We start from the raw sequence: 13,760 nt of genomic DNA, 5'->3' as shown, positions 1-13,760 counted from the left end.
TTCTGATCACCGTTCTTGTCGATCAGAAAATCAAAATACCAGCGTGATATTGCCGCGAAGATGAAGCAGTTATGTTGTTTGATTCGTACTTCACATTCGAGTCGAAGCTTGGGTGGCACAGGCTATTTCTTGCGGTGGAATCGACGAGGGGAATTCAGAAAGTTGTAGTGTTTGAATTGTTGGAAGAAATGGTCGCATGGGGATGGTAAGTTTAACGAACAATTTTAAATTTTGCCGCTTGAATTGAAAGTAAAGTTCATTTGAATTGCTTTCGTATGTGTTTCTGACGGTTTTAAATCTACCTGCTTGATTTATATCGGTTACGCTTCATGTTGACAAGTCCCTCAAAATGGCGGCCAAACTTGGAGATTGCCGAAAATTAGGTAGGTTCACGGAGTTATAAAGTTCTCGTAAAGGTCGGGCCGCAAAGTTTTTTTCTGTAGTTACCTTTTCTATGGCACTTACTTCCTAGCTATGTTAGTTGGATCAGTAAAGAACGCCTCACTTTTTCAAAAATTTACCTTGAATTTGATCGGTTTTGGCGTGTGTGATTTAGGTGAACCGATAAGGTGTCGTTCAAGTCTTCCTGTTTCCTTGATTGACACGTGATGGTTACGAAAGTCGCCTCGATAGATAAGACAGAGTTAATATACATGGCTGTGGTATTTGTTTTTTGCTGAGTTCCGTAGTTTCTTGTAAATTGTCCTCAAAAGTTGTATGAAATTAAAGTCTTGAAAAGTGTCACGACAAGCCTTCGCTCGAGGGAAATTTAATTTCCGTAAAACTCTGAAAAATAAAGAGATCCGATCAAACTGATTGTGGTTTTAGTATAGGTACATGAATGTCTTACAACACACGAGAAACGAGCGAAATCTGTGTCTCAAGCAAAATCGACCGGACCGCTCTTACAGAGACACTCTCTTAAAAAGGGCATGTTTGTGTATCCCCCCCTGAGCGCCTAACTGCATGCAAAATTTGAAGGGGGGTTGAAAATTTTCATTTCCCAAGATGTTTGATTCTTACAGAGACCTGTTCTTAAAAAAGACTTTGAGGATGGAAAAGTTAAAGATGCATTAGAGAGAGGGTTAAGAGAAATTGGCTACAATGCCAAACTGGAATTAAAACTCATAAAGGAAACTCCCAGTGTGGCTACAGTCAAAATGAGGTAAATGAGTTATTTTATTTGATAGGTGACATGAAGTGGTCTGTGACTGGCCAGGCCTTCCCTTCATATCTGAACAGGCAATCATTTTAGCATGCAGTCACATTAACTTCTCTACTCATATCTGTTTAACCTTACACTGTAATTTAGTACACCCTAAAATCAATCTGCATATTCTCCATACTGTTCTCTGTACATTTCTGAAAGTAGAGACAAGGAGAATTTGTTTAACAATCAAGAGCTCCTTTAGTTGTTGATCATTTCCTTTGTTCTCTTGACCTTAATGTTTGGTTTAGGGGTGATGTTGTAAGAAGAAATTAAATGCTATAGATTAAATCACTCTTAGGGACCTGAGGTTTAATATTTTGGTCTGTTTACCACACTGTGAGGATTGTTTTATTTGTGTTGATGTCTTTATCCTGCAGTTCAAATGCATTGCTGAGTTCTCTATCAATTCTTTTAGATATGCTAAAGACCTTTCACAGGAAAATTTTGCTAGTGACCAGCTAGTTCCCACTGTTGGCCAAGAACACGTTTTTGTTTCAAGCTCTCAATGAAAATCCAAGAAGTTATAAGTGACTAGCCACTAATCTCTTGCAAAAAATGTGAAATTTGAATGTTTATAGCAGATCTCGCAGAGCATAGCCTCATAATTATACAAAATAGTAGTAACCCATCAAGCCGAATAAATTTGGATGTACGACTGTACAAGGTGCTACTTTTAACATGCGTGGTCAACTGTCCTGCAGGCACGCCAACGCCACAGCTTTGTTCAGTAGTCCAGTGGTCAGTGTGCTGGGCTCTGAGTTGGACGACCTGGGTTCTAGTCCTGGCTGGGGCAAGGCATTGTGCCCTTGAGATGTGTGGGAAAAAAAAAGCGAGCTCCGCTTTTAAGCTTGGCTAAATGTATATATTAGACCTTTATATAATGAAATATCTTAAAAACATGCACCACTGCATGATCTTATAGCTTCCAAATTCAGAGAAAGTACAAACTAAGTTGCTAGTCTGTATGTAGCCATGGATTTTTGTTTTTTAAAGGTGAACACATAACTTGGAATTGTTTAAAATACATCTACCTACGAATTGGCCTCTCATGCCCAAATTTTGCCTCTCAAACTAAACAAATTTTAAGCTTCAACATTTAATTACCAATCCAAGTAATGCAAGAGGCTGTGTTACTGTCACTGTAAGAGTCACTTATATTTAAACATAAAAATTTGTAGAAGCAATTCTAACTATGAAAGGTTCTTCTTTTGACAGAAGTCAAAGAGAATCCAGGAGGGACAGACAACCCAGCTTAAGAAGACATTCAGTCGCCCTCTCAAAAGCATAAAGAAGGTACCAGAGACTTTTCATTTGCCAATTTTTGTTTCCTGGAAACAGAGAAAAGGTTTAAGTCAATATAATTGTGAAGTAAGTTGTCAAAAGAGAATTATTCTTGAACAGAATAGTGCTTGAAGGCCTTCTTAATTTTAATAGCTCTGTGAATATTTTAAGATATTTATCTCAGAATCAACTGGGTAGTCACAATAAGGTTGTATGAACCTGAAACAAGCATGTTTCTTTTAATTGAAATAGTTTGTAAAATGAACTATAAGATGTTAGTAGTTATATAAGTAATAAGTTTGGAAGTTATACAGTATTAAACAAAGATAAACATTATGACAAATTGTATATTGATGGTAATCATGCTAATGGAGAATACAAATAACTTAGGCCACCACATAAGTGTGTTAGAGAAAATATATTGCTGCTGACCAGAAGAGCCTGCTGTTTGTAGCTAATGGCAGTTACTGGGTAAATTGTATCTCAGTAGATCCAAATGAACCACTAATTGTCTGACTTTGCTATGCCAGGATCCATATTTTAGCCTGAAAAATAGGTATAAATTATTTTGCCTTTTTCAGTAGAATTGAGGCAAACATGAGGCGAGTATAAAGTCAAAGGAAGGCGTTATTATATTATACTCACCTAGCACTTATCTTAATTTGCCAGAAAAATGCAACTAATTATGCCTGTTCTGCAGGCAAAACTTCTTAAAATTTAGTTCTTCAGACAAACTAGTGAGCAGGAGGAAATGCAAACACAAAAATGAGATATTACATTTTTACCCTAGCCTTTTCATCTCTCTTACTTACATACTAACTTCTGCTTCCACTGAAGTTAAGCAAAAGGAGGAAAGTGGCTCAACTGCCAAAAAACCTGGATTTGATCCTATTGAAGAACCTGGAACTTCTGGGGTATCAAACACTAGTGAGACAAGGAAGTTTAAGGGTAAGAACAAAAGGAAAATTAGATTTCAAGTTGATTAACTATCCAATAGCATGATATTTTAAGGATCAATCATGTAAAATTTCTTTACAGACTCGAAGAACCTTCAATCTCTCTCCCAAAATAGTTTTTTTGTCATGAATTGTTACTGACTCACCATCAGTTATACCCCCCATTAGCTGTCAAAACATAAATCAATTGCGATCAGTTTGATTCAACATATTATACTGGAGGAATATGTGTGTGGATATGTATTTGTATAGTTACTTTGAAGGGTGTGTCCACAAGAGCACCAGGTAGTCGTGTTACATGCCATCTCACAAAAACCCACCCCACTGGTTTTTCTTGGTTTTCACTACGGACATTGCTTCAAAATAGGTAAAATGTATGAAGCTCTCACTACAATGGTATTCAATCGATTACTTTGAGAGTTTGCATACATATTATTGCATCCTCGACGCAAGTATCAGTCAATTTGATTGACGGCTTGTCAATCAACAGAGGCAAATAATAGACGGTGTGTTTGTAGACTTTTCGATTCATCCAGATATTTGACATCTTTGAGGTGAAATATCTCCCCTTACTAGAAAGCTACAACACTAATTTTCATTCCCCTTTAGAATCCATCATTTAATCTCTGAAAACCATCAAAAAAGTCTTCGGGTACTACCGTATTTGTCTTGGATGCCTTTTAAAATCTGCAACTGTGACAAGCTTCTCTCAACCACAACTGTCACGCAATTCTGGCTCTAGGCGGTCACTTGACCAAATAAACCTACATTTTATAGCTCGTTATACATCGGCCTCTTTGTCCTCATTCATACTTACAAAGGAGAACCTCTTCAATGAACCAATTATGTTAGGGCAGATAACCGGCTGAAGTATCGAGCGATTTGCTGCTCTATCAACCAGTCAGTCTTAGACAACATTTCTGACCGGTGTTGTCTCTAAACTGGATATTTGGGAAGCCACGTTAGGGGTGGTTGCCTCACTAGTTTCCTCCCCTGTCCAGCACACGTCAAGGAGATAATTCTTTGCTTTTTGAGTTTCCAAAGAGCCCATCCATAGTCCACCTGGCTAATTAAGATTGTTCGCCAGAATTTTCCCTGAGGTTGCCCCCACAGAATGGCAACCCTCCGTCCATTTCCTCTTGATCTCATCAAAGGTGGATTTTTTTCGTCAGCTTCACTTTATGTTTGCTCATGTTAAGGTGCTTTTAGATACCAGTAAATGAATGAAACGTCTTTTAAAATAAATTCTTCCTCTTAACAAGAATATCTCTTTTTCTTGTTCTGCCTGTGACAGATTGGGTATAGTTCTCGCGATGACCCGGGTTCAGAGATCTGTGCACGTTGCTGATAACCAACCGCGTCTACGATTAGTTTGCTGAAGGTTTCTGATGTGCTCCAAACTGTGCCAGTTGGTCTGCGCTTTAAACTTGTCGCAGTTCGAAAGTCAGAGGGCGGATCGCCCGCCTCTATTTATGTAAGCGCCTATACGGTATCTGCGTATCCCTGGCATATGATATAAAGTTCATCTCAGTCACAAATCACCACTTAGGAAAACTAATGTTCAGATAAGCATTCTTCTTGCCCTTCTTACTCATTCATTTTGATAACAGTTACAGTACGCGTAACCTTAAATGCGTGACATTTTTCGGCCGTTACATATACGAGTTCTCCGCTTGAGGATTACAGATTTCGTGTAAACATTTGACCCCTCAACACATTACATACTTGTCCATGTAACTTCTCTAGTTTACCATCTTAGAACGCTACCTTGCATGGATTTGCCTTTTGCGGCTAAATTGATTTCTCAATTTATGTTGTCGCGAACACAGTTTTTGGGAATCACGAAACAGAAAACGTTTCGGGACTTAGTTTCATGTTCTCAGAATGGCAGTAGAGAGCAAATAAAAACACATCCTCTTGAGAAATAGAGTTATTAATGACAGGGGTTCTTTCATAGCCTACCTCTGAGGAATGCCCTGAGGGAATAAAAAAAACATACATGTATAATAATGCAAGAAAGAGACTAAAAATACGAACAAAGAAAAAGGAGAAACATAGGAACCCGTGTTGCTTAGACTTTTCCAGCGTGCAGATATCTTTTGAGCGAGACCTACACACCTAAGCCCAACGCCACGCAATGAAACTCGAAAGAGTTCTGGGTACCAACTGGCTGGCACGTGTACGCGGGAAAGGTCATGACATTTAGCAAAAAACTGGCAAATGCAGACGATATTTACAGTCAAAAAACAGGCAAATGAAACAATAGAAAGTTTAAGAACCTTCTAGAAGTGTTACCTTGGAAAAAATGGTAAACAATTTTTACTTCTCTTTTTCTGCTATATATACTATTTCTGCGCGGAATTTTTTGATGGTGGGAAGAGGAATCAACATTTTCAGTCTGTAACCATGGCGCAGTTAATGAATTCCATGGGGCTATTGATAGTTCCTTTCAAATGAGGAGGGTAGAGTTTCTCGTCATCCACGGTCTGGAAAAGCCGAAGTTGTTAGACACGGGAACTTGTGCGTCAGCAAGCACGCGACATGTGACTTTAAAATCTCCTCTCCTGTTACAGTTTCCACGTTGTAAACTGTGTGATAATGATAAAAAGCATTCAAATCATAGACTAATGAATGTCTTGTTCCCTACAAAAGCCATATTTGCTAATTTTAGTAAATCTCCGAAATACAAAATACAACAGATGAAAGAAACGCTACGATTTTCCAATCAACATCTCGCCAACATGCATCTCTTTAAACGTGAAATTTTCCATTCCTACAAGAAATCTCGAAAGTTTTTCACATTTCCTAGTTTTCTTAATCGATCAGCTTGTATAACGAGCTATAAAATGTAGGTTTATTTGGCTAAGTGACCGCCAAGAGCCAGAATTGCGTGACAGGTGTAGTTGAGAGAAGCTTGTCACAGTCGCAGATTTTAAAAGGCATCCAAGACAAAAATACGGTATTGCCCAAAGATTTTTTGATGGTTTTCAGAGGTGAAATGATGGATTCTGAAGGGGAATTAAAATTAGTGTTGTAGCTCTCTAGCAAGGGGAGATATTTCACCTCAAAGATGTCAAATATTCGGATGAATCGAAAAGTCTAAAAACAAAGTCATCTATTTGCCTCTGTTGATTAACAAGCCGTCGATCAAATTGACTGATACTTGTGTCGGACGTATGCTAAAGATGTAATAATATGTATGCAAACTCTCAGAGTAATCGGTTAAATACTATCGCAGTGAGAGCTTCATATATTTTACTTATTTTGAAGCGATTTCCCCGGTGAAAACTAAGAAAACGGGGGGTGGTCTATGTCTCCCCGAAAAAAACCAAAATAGAAACCGGTTTGTCGTTTTGAGTTTTGGGGTAGACCCTTAAAACTGGCAAAGTTTCACTGAAATCGGTGAGATGGCATATGGTTGGATTGCTTGGTGCTCTCGTGGACACACTCTTAAAATTGACCAGTCTCCCCCAGCAAGGCTCATCTCAGGATAAATACGGACAATCTGGTCCCAAACATTGTAAATAAACACGGGATGTAAAAATCCTAACTGGCCAGAGGCAGGCCGCAGCTGGCTATTTACAAAGCACAGCCAAGAAGTTGAACTCAGGGAACCATTAAGAACGATCCAGTGAGTGGCAGGGTGGTGGGCTTGTTCCCAGGACCACCATATCCTAACCACTTGGCTTCCATGCCTCCACAACATCTGATGGAAAATCTCCGCCATGACAGAAAAAGAAGCCTTTTCTCTCACCCCCCCTCCCCCTAAAAAAATACTCGCAACGAATGATTTTGAAACTGATACTGAGTCACAGTAAGCTGTGAGCAGTGAGCTGGTATAATCTTAAAATAATTAACTCTCCATTTGTTTATATATTCAAGAGGGAGTGATAACTTGTGAAGACCTTCAAACACTTGGCAAAGCTATTGGTGGCGGGTGGGATCAACTGGCACGTCGAATACCTGGAATTGAGGAAGAAGACAGAAGGAATTGAAGAGACCCATCAGATTTGTCTCAAAGGGGATTTCATATGCTGAAACTGTGGAAAGCAAACAATGGGGAAGCTGCAGACTATAAGACTTTGTTTAATGCATTAGTCCACAAGGTGGTACAGCGGAGAGACTTAGGAGAAGAGTATTGTTTTGAATAATAATATCTCAAGATATGGCTCATAACAAAACTTGTCAGTTAGTTCAAAATAAGATGGCCACTAGATGGAAAATAGAGATAACTGAGAAATTCCAGTTGGTTATTTACTGTAAGAATCTGGTGACTAATTTAACCCTGATCTACACAATTTTATCAATAGCCTTTTTGCAACATCGCACAACATTTTTAATGTGTATTTAGCTGAATATTACACATGCATTTAATTGGACCTATTGGAGGACAGACTCATATATGGAGGAAAATGTTAGGCTTGGAATTGATCGTAGGTCGGCTCAAGAGTGAAGTTCTTCAAAATACAGTTGGAGTATTTTAGATAAACTAAGTACTCTAAGTTTTTTAATGCAGACAACTATATGTACTGTCTTTAAAAATGAGAGAAGAGTTGTAGGTTAGTGATTATGTGAGCGTTTTTTAATGATTGAGGAACGCAACATATGCAGTCGTTCGTAATCTTTAACAGCTTTAATTTGTTTTTGCACAAATCGAAAAACACAATATTTTTATTTTGCTATGGTAATGTTACAATTAACTAAGCTAAGCAGCTGTATAGTATGAAATGCGATGGAAAGTTTACCTCGTTTATGAAATACATGGAGTGTATTTCATGAAATACATGTAGTGACTGTATGCCAGTGGGAGAGACCTTGAGTCGATTATTGTGTTGCCAAATGATGGAAGGTTATATTTCGGCTCTCGAAGTAGTCTTCCATTGTCACCAATCTCTCTTGATAACTGTAAAATTGCGCGAAAGCTTATACTGAATCAGGATGGCATAAACCCAGTGTAAAAGATTTCCATATGACAGTAGGGGTGTTTTAAAACCTTTGAAAGGAATCTTTCTGGTTTCTTTTTTTTGTATTTTGCAACGCGCTTTGCATTCAGCCTAATCCTTTCTGCTGGGTAACACCAATCGTGACAACGTACATGTTTATGACAAATGACCGGTGTGAGGATAGTTTCGTGTAGATCAGTCGACTTCAACATGTTTCAAATGACATACAAGTATAACAGTGTATCGTCAGAGGACTTCGGATCGCTCAAATTCCCATGAAAGAAGGTACAGCACTCGGAATCTGGATGATATGCACACGATTTGAGGTATATGTTTGTAGTTACGTCGAGTAGTCCTCTATGAAGTTTGATCAATTTTTTTTTAAATATAACAACCAGAGGCGAGATTTCTCTTCAGAATATTGCTCATAAGATAACATTCTTTCAAAGCCGTGCATGCGTTATTTGTCTGAAACATTTGTTGTTGAGAGCATGAGATGTAAACATCGCCAAATTATGCAATATCTGATTTTGACCTTTTTTTCAGTGAAAGTCGAAAATTCTATCCCATGTACAAATATCACATTTATTTTGATTATTTTCATTCTTTTTATTTTTTATGCGACAATTTTAAAGGTCACCCAAAAACTGCCCAATTTGCCTTCTGTGACCCCTATTATTAAGCTATAAATATCGAGCGCTACCAAATCCTTATTTCCCAATCTAGAAAGCTGATTATTTTATATATTTAGGAATGACTTTATTTTAATACTTTAAAGGTAAAATGATTGCATTCTATAAAATTTTTACCGAGTTATGAAACTTTCAAAATACCTTATCGTGAGCATTGAAATTTGTGAGGAGTGAGGTAAGTGCGGTTGAAAGCTATTTTCTCTTACGTGGGACCTGATCTAGAGTCAAGTCTATTGCAGCTTAAAAGTACTTAGAAACAGCAAGTTAAAGATAAAATAAAACTTTTGGGCACTCCTCATCCTGCACCGTAGAGAGCTCGGCGAATTTCATAAGTATTCGCCATCTTGATTGAAACTAACGATAAGGCGGTCTGACCTGCAGACAGGTTTCTAAAGCGTAAGAGCCCTAAAATACTTGAAGGTGCCGCAAAAATTTTCCGGAAAAATACTTCATTAATAATTCCTATATGCAAATTAACTTCATGCGTTCGTGTTATAATACGCGTCAAAAATAGTTTCCGTAACAACATTTAGCCGTTCAAAGAAGTGTTCCTATAAATGTGAAACTCATCTGTTGTATTCTTTCTTGACAACTTTACGTAAAATTTCAAGAGCCATTTCCTTTGAACACAATGCGCTAAGGGAATCCAGTTTTTTTTGACAACTAAGTTGTTCATTTCGCGGAAGTGTTTTCATCTTGTGCATAATCTTTTCAGACCTCTTTTGCCGTTTTTCTTCAGGAAAATAATTGACACCTACTTGGGGAAAAATTTCGTCTTACTATTTAAGAAAGTTTTTTAGATTGTGAGCTAGTTGGTTCGCATGATTAACGCCGTGGAGATGAAATTAAGAGATCCTCGCAGCTAAGAACACTACTGAAACGAGTAGTTGTAAATAGGACCTGAAAAAAATTTCAGGCCCGTACGGGATTTGAACCCATGACCTCTGCGATACCGGTGCAGCGCTCTACCAATTGAGCTAACAAGCCAACTAGTTGGCTAATTGTTCACTGCCGTAAGGGATCCAAAATGGACCTCGAACTTTGTCTTCGACTTCATCTAAGACATTTCGCAGATTTTGACACTCCTTACAGTTTTCTGTGTGTTGATGTGAGCATTTCTCCTGGAAGTCGGGATCTTCTTCGTCACTTAAAGCGAACTTGCGGCAATGATCAGGACATAAAGCTTTCTCTGTATTGCAGTGAACGCGATAATTGGTCTTTAAGGAGCGTTTTCCACTCTTAAGCCTTTCCTTAACCTCATCGCAATATTGCCTATTCATTCCTCCTTTCTCTAGATCATCGACAATCACTTCAATTTTCTGGAAACAGCAGAGCCATCGGCAGCAGTATTGTCGAGGCCTTGTAACGACTTTCTCTGTGAAGCTTGTCTGACTTCTAGGATATTGAATAAAGTGGTGCGAATGAGAGGTTACAACTTCTCCTCCTGACAGAACTGTATGTACTGGCTAATCATCGTAGACCGCGTCACGGTACGCACCACGTTCCGCATCTCGATGGTTTCGCCACTGTCTAGCTTAAGGAATTTAGTTCCGTAAGACACGTCTTGATAAAAGTATGGGCGATTAATGAACTCGACGAAATGATCGACTTTGGTCATATCAATGCGAACACGATGATGTATCTTCTCCTCAGGCACCTGGTTGACTGAACCTTTGGTAGAACTCTGCCATCCCAAACCCAACAGTCGCTCAGAATGCTTCTTTTGGGAGGTAGTGTAAATAGCTATAAAATTGCATCAATACAACTGATAAATAATTGGTCGTCTTCATCATCGTCATTGTCATCGTCATCGTCTAGCTTAGCCTAAATCATTTGTAATGGAAATGCCAGGCGTTTCAAACACATCTAGGAGGCCTATAGTCTCTATCGTGCGTAACAGTTGTCGTTGTGGGTGTGAGATAAAGGAAAAGTGTTTTCGAACCGTAGAGATGAGTGAAAGAGGGGTGACATCGTGCGAGGCATTGGGAGGAGATGCAGATTCACCGCTCAGGACTATATCTGTGTCCTTCATTGCCACCAACCAGGCTGTCCAGTAGTCTTAGTGTAGCAATAGCATAAAAGAATTTAAGAAACTTCCTTGGTTGATGATAAAAAACGCATTTTTGTATTTACGATTGCGACACCAATAATTAACTAAGGGAAATGGACATGTGACCAACAACAACAAAAACTTATAGGAGTATTGACAATTGAGGAAACAGAACTAGAGAGAGCCACAAGGTTATTGATACTTACGTGATCTTACAGCGGCGATTTCTTTAAATATAAGTCTATTTCGTCAGCTATTTGGAAGGTTATGACGTGGCTGCCCGCCACACTTGTAACTTTCCCAGTATGGCAGGGGGTATTGGCACGATCTTGGACCTCGTTAGAATTTTCCTAGTAAGTGTCTGTGCCTCGGGCAGATGGTCATTCCCTCAAGCTGACTTCTCGGCAAATGCTGAATTCCCGCTCTCGCCATGATTAACTTGGCTTCTGTAACTTCGCTGTATTTTGACAAGTAGCAGCTAGCCAAATGGGCGGATATATCTGCGTTACACTCGGAGAGCAAAACATACTCTACTTCCTCCCCACTAGAACCGACTTTGCAGTATTTCGTAAAGAGAACAATTTGGGGGGACAGCAGGCATTTTTAGAGCTAACAAAGTAGATGTCCCAAGAAACACTGTCTCGGATTTGTCTGAAAATCTTGCCGACAAATCGTTTTGCTCCCGACAGATTTTAATTAAATTAGGAAGAAATAAACAAGTATGCCAAATGTTCTTTCGAAAAAAATAGAAATGCCACACAGAAAAGTTAAAAAGTTTTAACTTTAGTAAGCTTAAAGCAAAAAAAGGAAATGAAAGGAAAGGAAATGTAGCTGCCGTCGAATTTCTTTATCAAAATTAATCAGTAATTTAATTAGGTGAAACAGAACCACACGGCTCTTTTTTAGCGCCTCATAGAAAATGAAAATGGTCATAAAAATACAATACGGAAAAAATTCCTACCATGAAAAAAAGAAAAAAAAACACACACACACACTCACAATTCTTTGTCATCAAGAAAACGCCAAAAAAATGACCTAAATTACATATTACATAACTTTTTGTAGCTAATTTGCATAATTTATTGACCGCAAGAAAGCTCTCCCTCCTTGTTTGTTCTTCAGCAAACCTGTATCTCAAATACAACGGCGTAAACGTGATATGATACTTATTTCTGATGTACAAACCAACCGCTCATTATTTATTATTTGATTTTAAGGTGGTTCTCGGTCCCGATATTAATAAACTGTCGGACCGTGTTTTATCGAGATAAAAACACTTGAGCGAAATGAACAACTTTATTTATCAAAACAAACTGGATTCCGTTAGCGCATTGTGTTCAAAGAAAATGGCTCTTGAAATTTTACGCAATGCATTGAAGAAAGGATACAACAATTGAGTTTCCACATGCTTAAAAACACTTCTTTGAATGGCTAAATGTTGTTACGGAAACTGTTTGTAACGTGTATCGTATAAACACGATCGGCTGCAGTTAATTTGCATATAGGAATTAAAAAGTATTTTAATTTCGTTAAAAAAAGGCCAAAATGATGATTAATATCGATCTTGATACTCCATCACATAATTTTTCCTGCACCTTTAAGCCTTTTAGGGCTGTTAAGCTTTACAAACCTGTCGGCTTGTGGGACTGCGTTATCGTTGGTTTCGATCAAGACGTCGGATATTTATGAAATTCACAAAGCTCTCTACGGCGCAGGATGTGGAGTGCCCAAAAGTTTTATTCTATGTTTAATTTGCTCTATCTGAGTACTTTTAAGCTGCAATAGACTTGACTCTAGATCAGGTCCCACGTAAGAGAAAATAGCTTTCAACCGCATGTACCTCACTCCTCACAAATTTCAATGCTCACGATAAGGTATTTTGAAAGTTTCATAACTCGGTGAAAATTTTACAGAATGCAATCGTTTTACCTTTGAAGTATTGAAATAAAGTCATTCCTAAATATGTAAAATAATCAGCTTTCTAGATTGGGAAATAAGGATTTGGCAGTGCTCGATATTTATAGCTTAATTATAGGGGTCACAGTAGACAAATTGAGCAGTTTTGGGGTGACCTTTAAAATTGTCTTGTGAAAAATAAAATAAATAAATTTAATCAAAATAAATGTGATATTTGTACATGGGATAATATTGTTGACTTCCAGTGAAAAACTTAGGGAAATCGGTGCAGTGCTGAAATTTGCCTTATCTGTTCTTACGCGGAGAGCCTCTTAAAAACTAGGATATTATAACCAGCTAAGTGGGTAGTTACAGTTCCAGAATCGCTGTACTTTTGGAGAAATTCAGATACACGTTTTCCCAGTTTTACCCGACAGCAAAAATGACCGAAACTGTACCGAGATGAATAATCTATTGGTGTGTTCACATTCATCCCCAGGGAAAATTAAATATATCAAAGTGAAGATGAATGATGTCACTATGAATGGTAGAAGTGCCAATTTGTAAGGTTGTATTTAGCTTGAGATAGAGAAGTAAACATTTCACTCTTTCATTGCGACGTTTTTGTATGAAAATGAGACCCCAGGCCTCGAAGAAGCAGCCGTTATTACCATGGCAACAAGAGTGCTGCGACCTTTAAAGAGGGCATTTTTGTGCATCCCCCTGAGTGCC

At 38.3% G+C, this 13,760-nt stretch overlaps 1 long non-coding RNA gene across 2 annotated transcripts; it reads left to right on the top strand.

The window, feature by feature from the left end:
* The first annotated feature begins 9 nt into the window (after positions 1–9).
* LOC136279565 (uncharacterized) lies at positions 10–8,170 on the top strand. 2 transcript variants are annotated; one of them, XR_010716921.1, is made up of 5 exons: positions 10–383; positions 1,026–1,165; positions 2,426–2,503; positions 3,329–3,439; positions 7,330–8,170. It is a non-coding gene; the product is annotated as an uncharacterized lncRNA (long non-coding RNA). The 2 variants fall into 2 exon arrangements; XR_010716920.1 differs by lacking the exon at positions 7,330–8,170 and adding an exon at positions 4,742–5,890.
* Positions 8,171–13,760: the final 5,590 nt, after the last annotated feature.

This window comes from Pocillopora verrucosa, chromosome 1, assembly GCF_036669915.1.
Source record: "Pocillopora verrucosa isolate sample1 chromosome 1, ASM3666991v2, whole genome shotgun sequence".
Taxonomy (NCBI): domain Eukaryota; kingdom Metazoa; phylum Cnidaria; class Anthozoa; order Scleractinia; family Pocilloporidae; genus Pocillopora; species Pocillopora verrucosa.
This window is presented reverse-complemented; position numbering and strand designations above follow the sequence as displayed.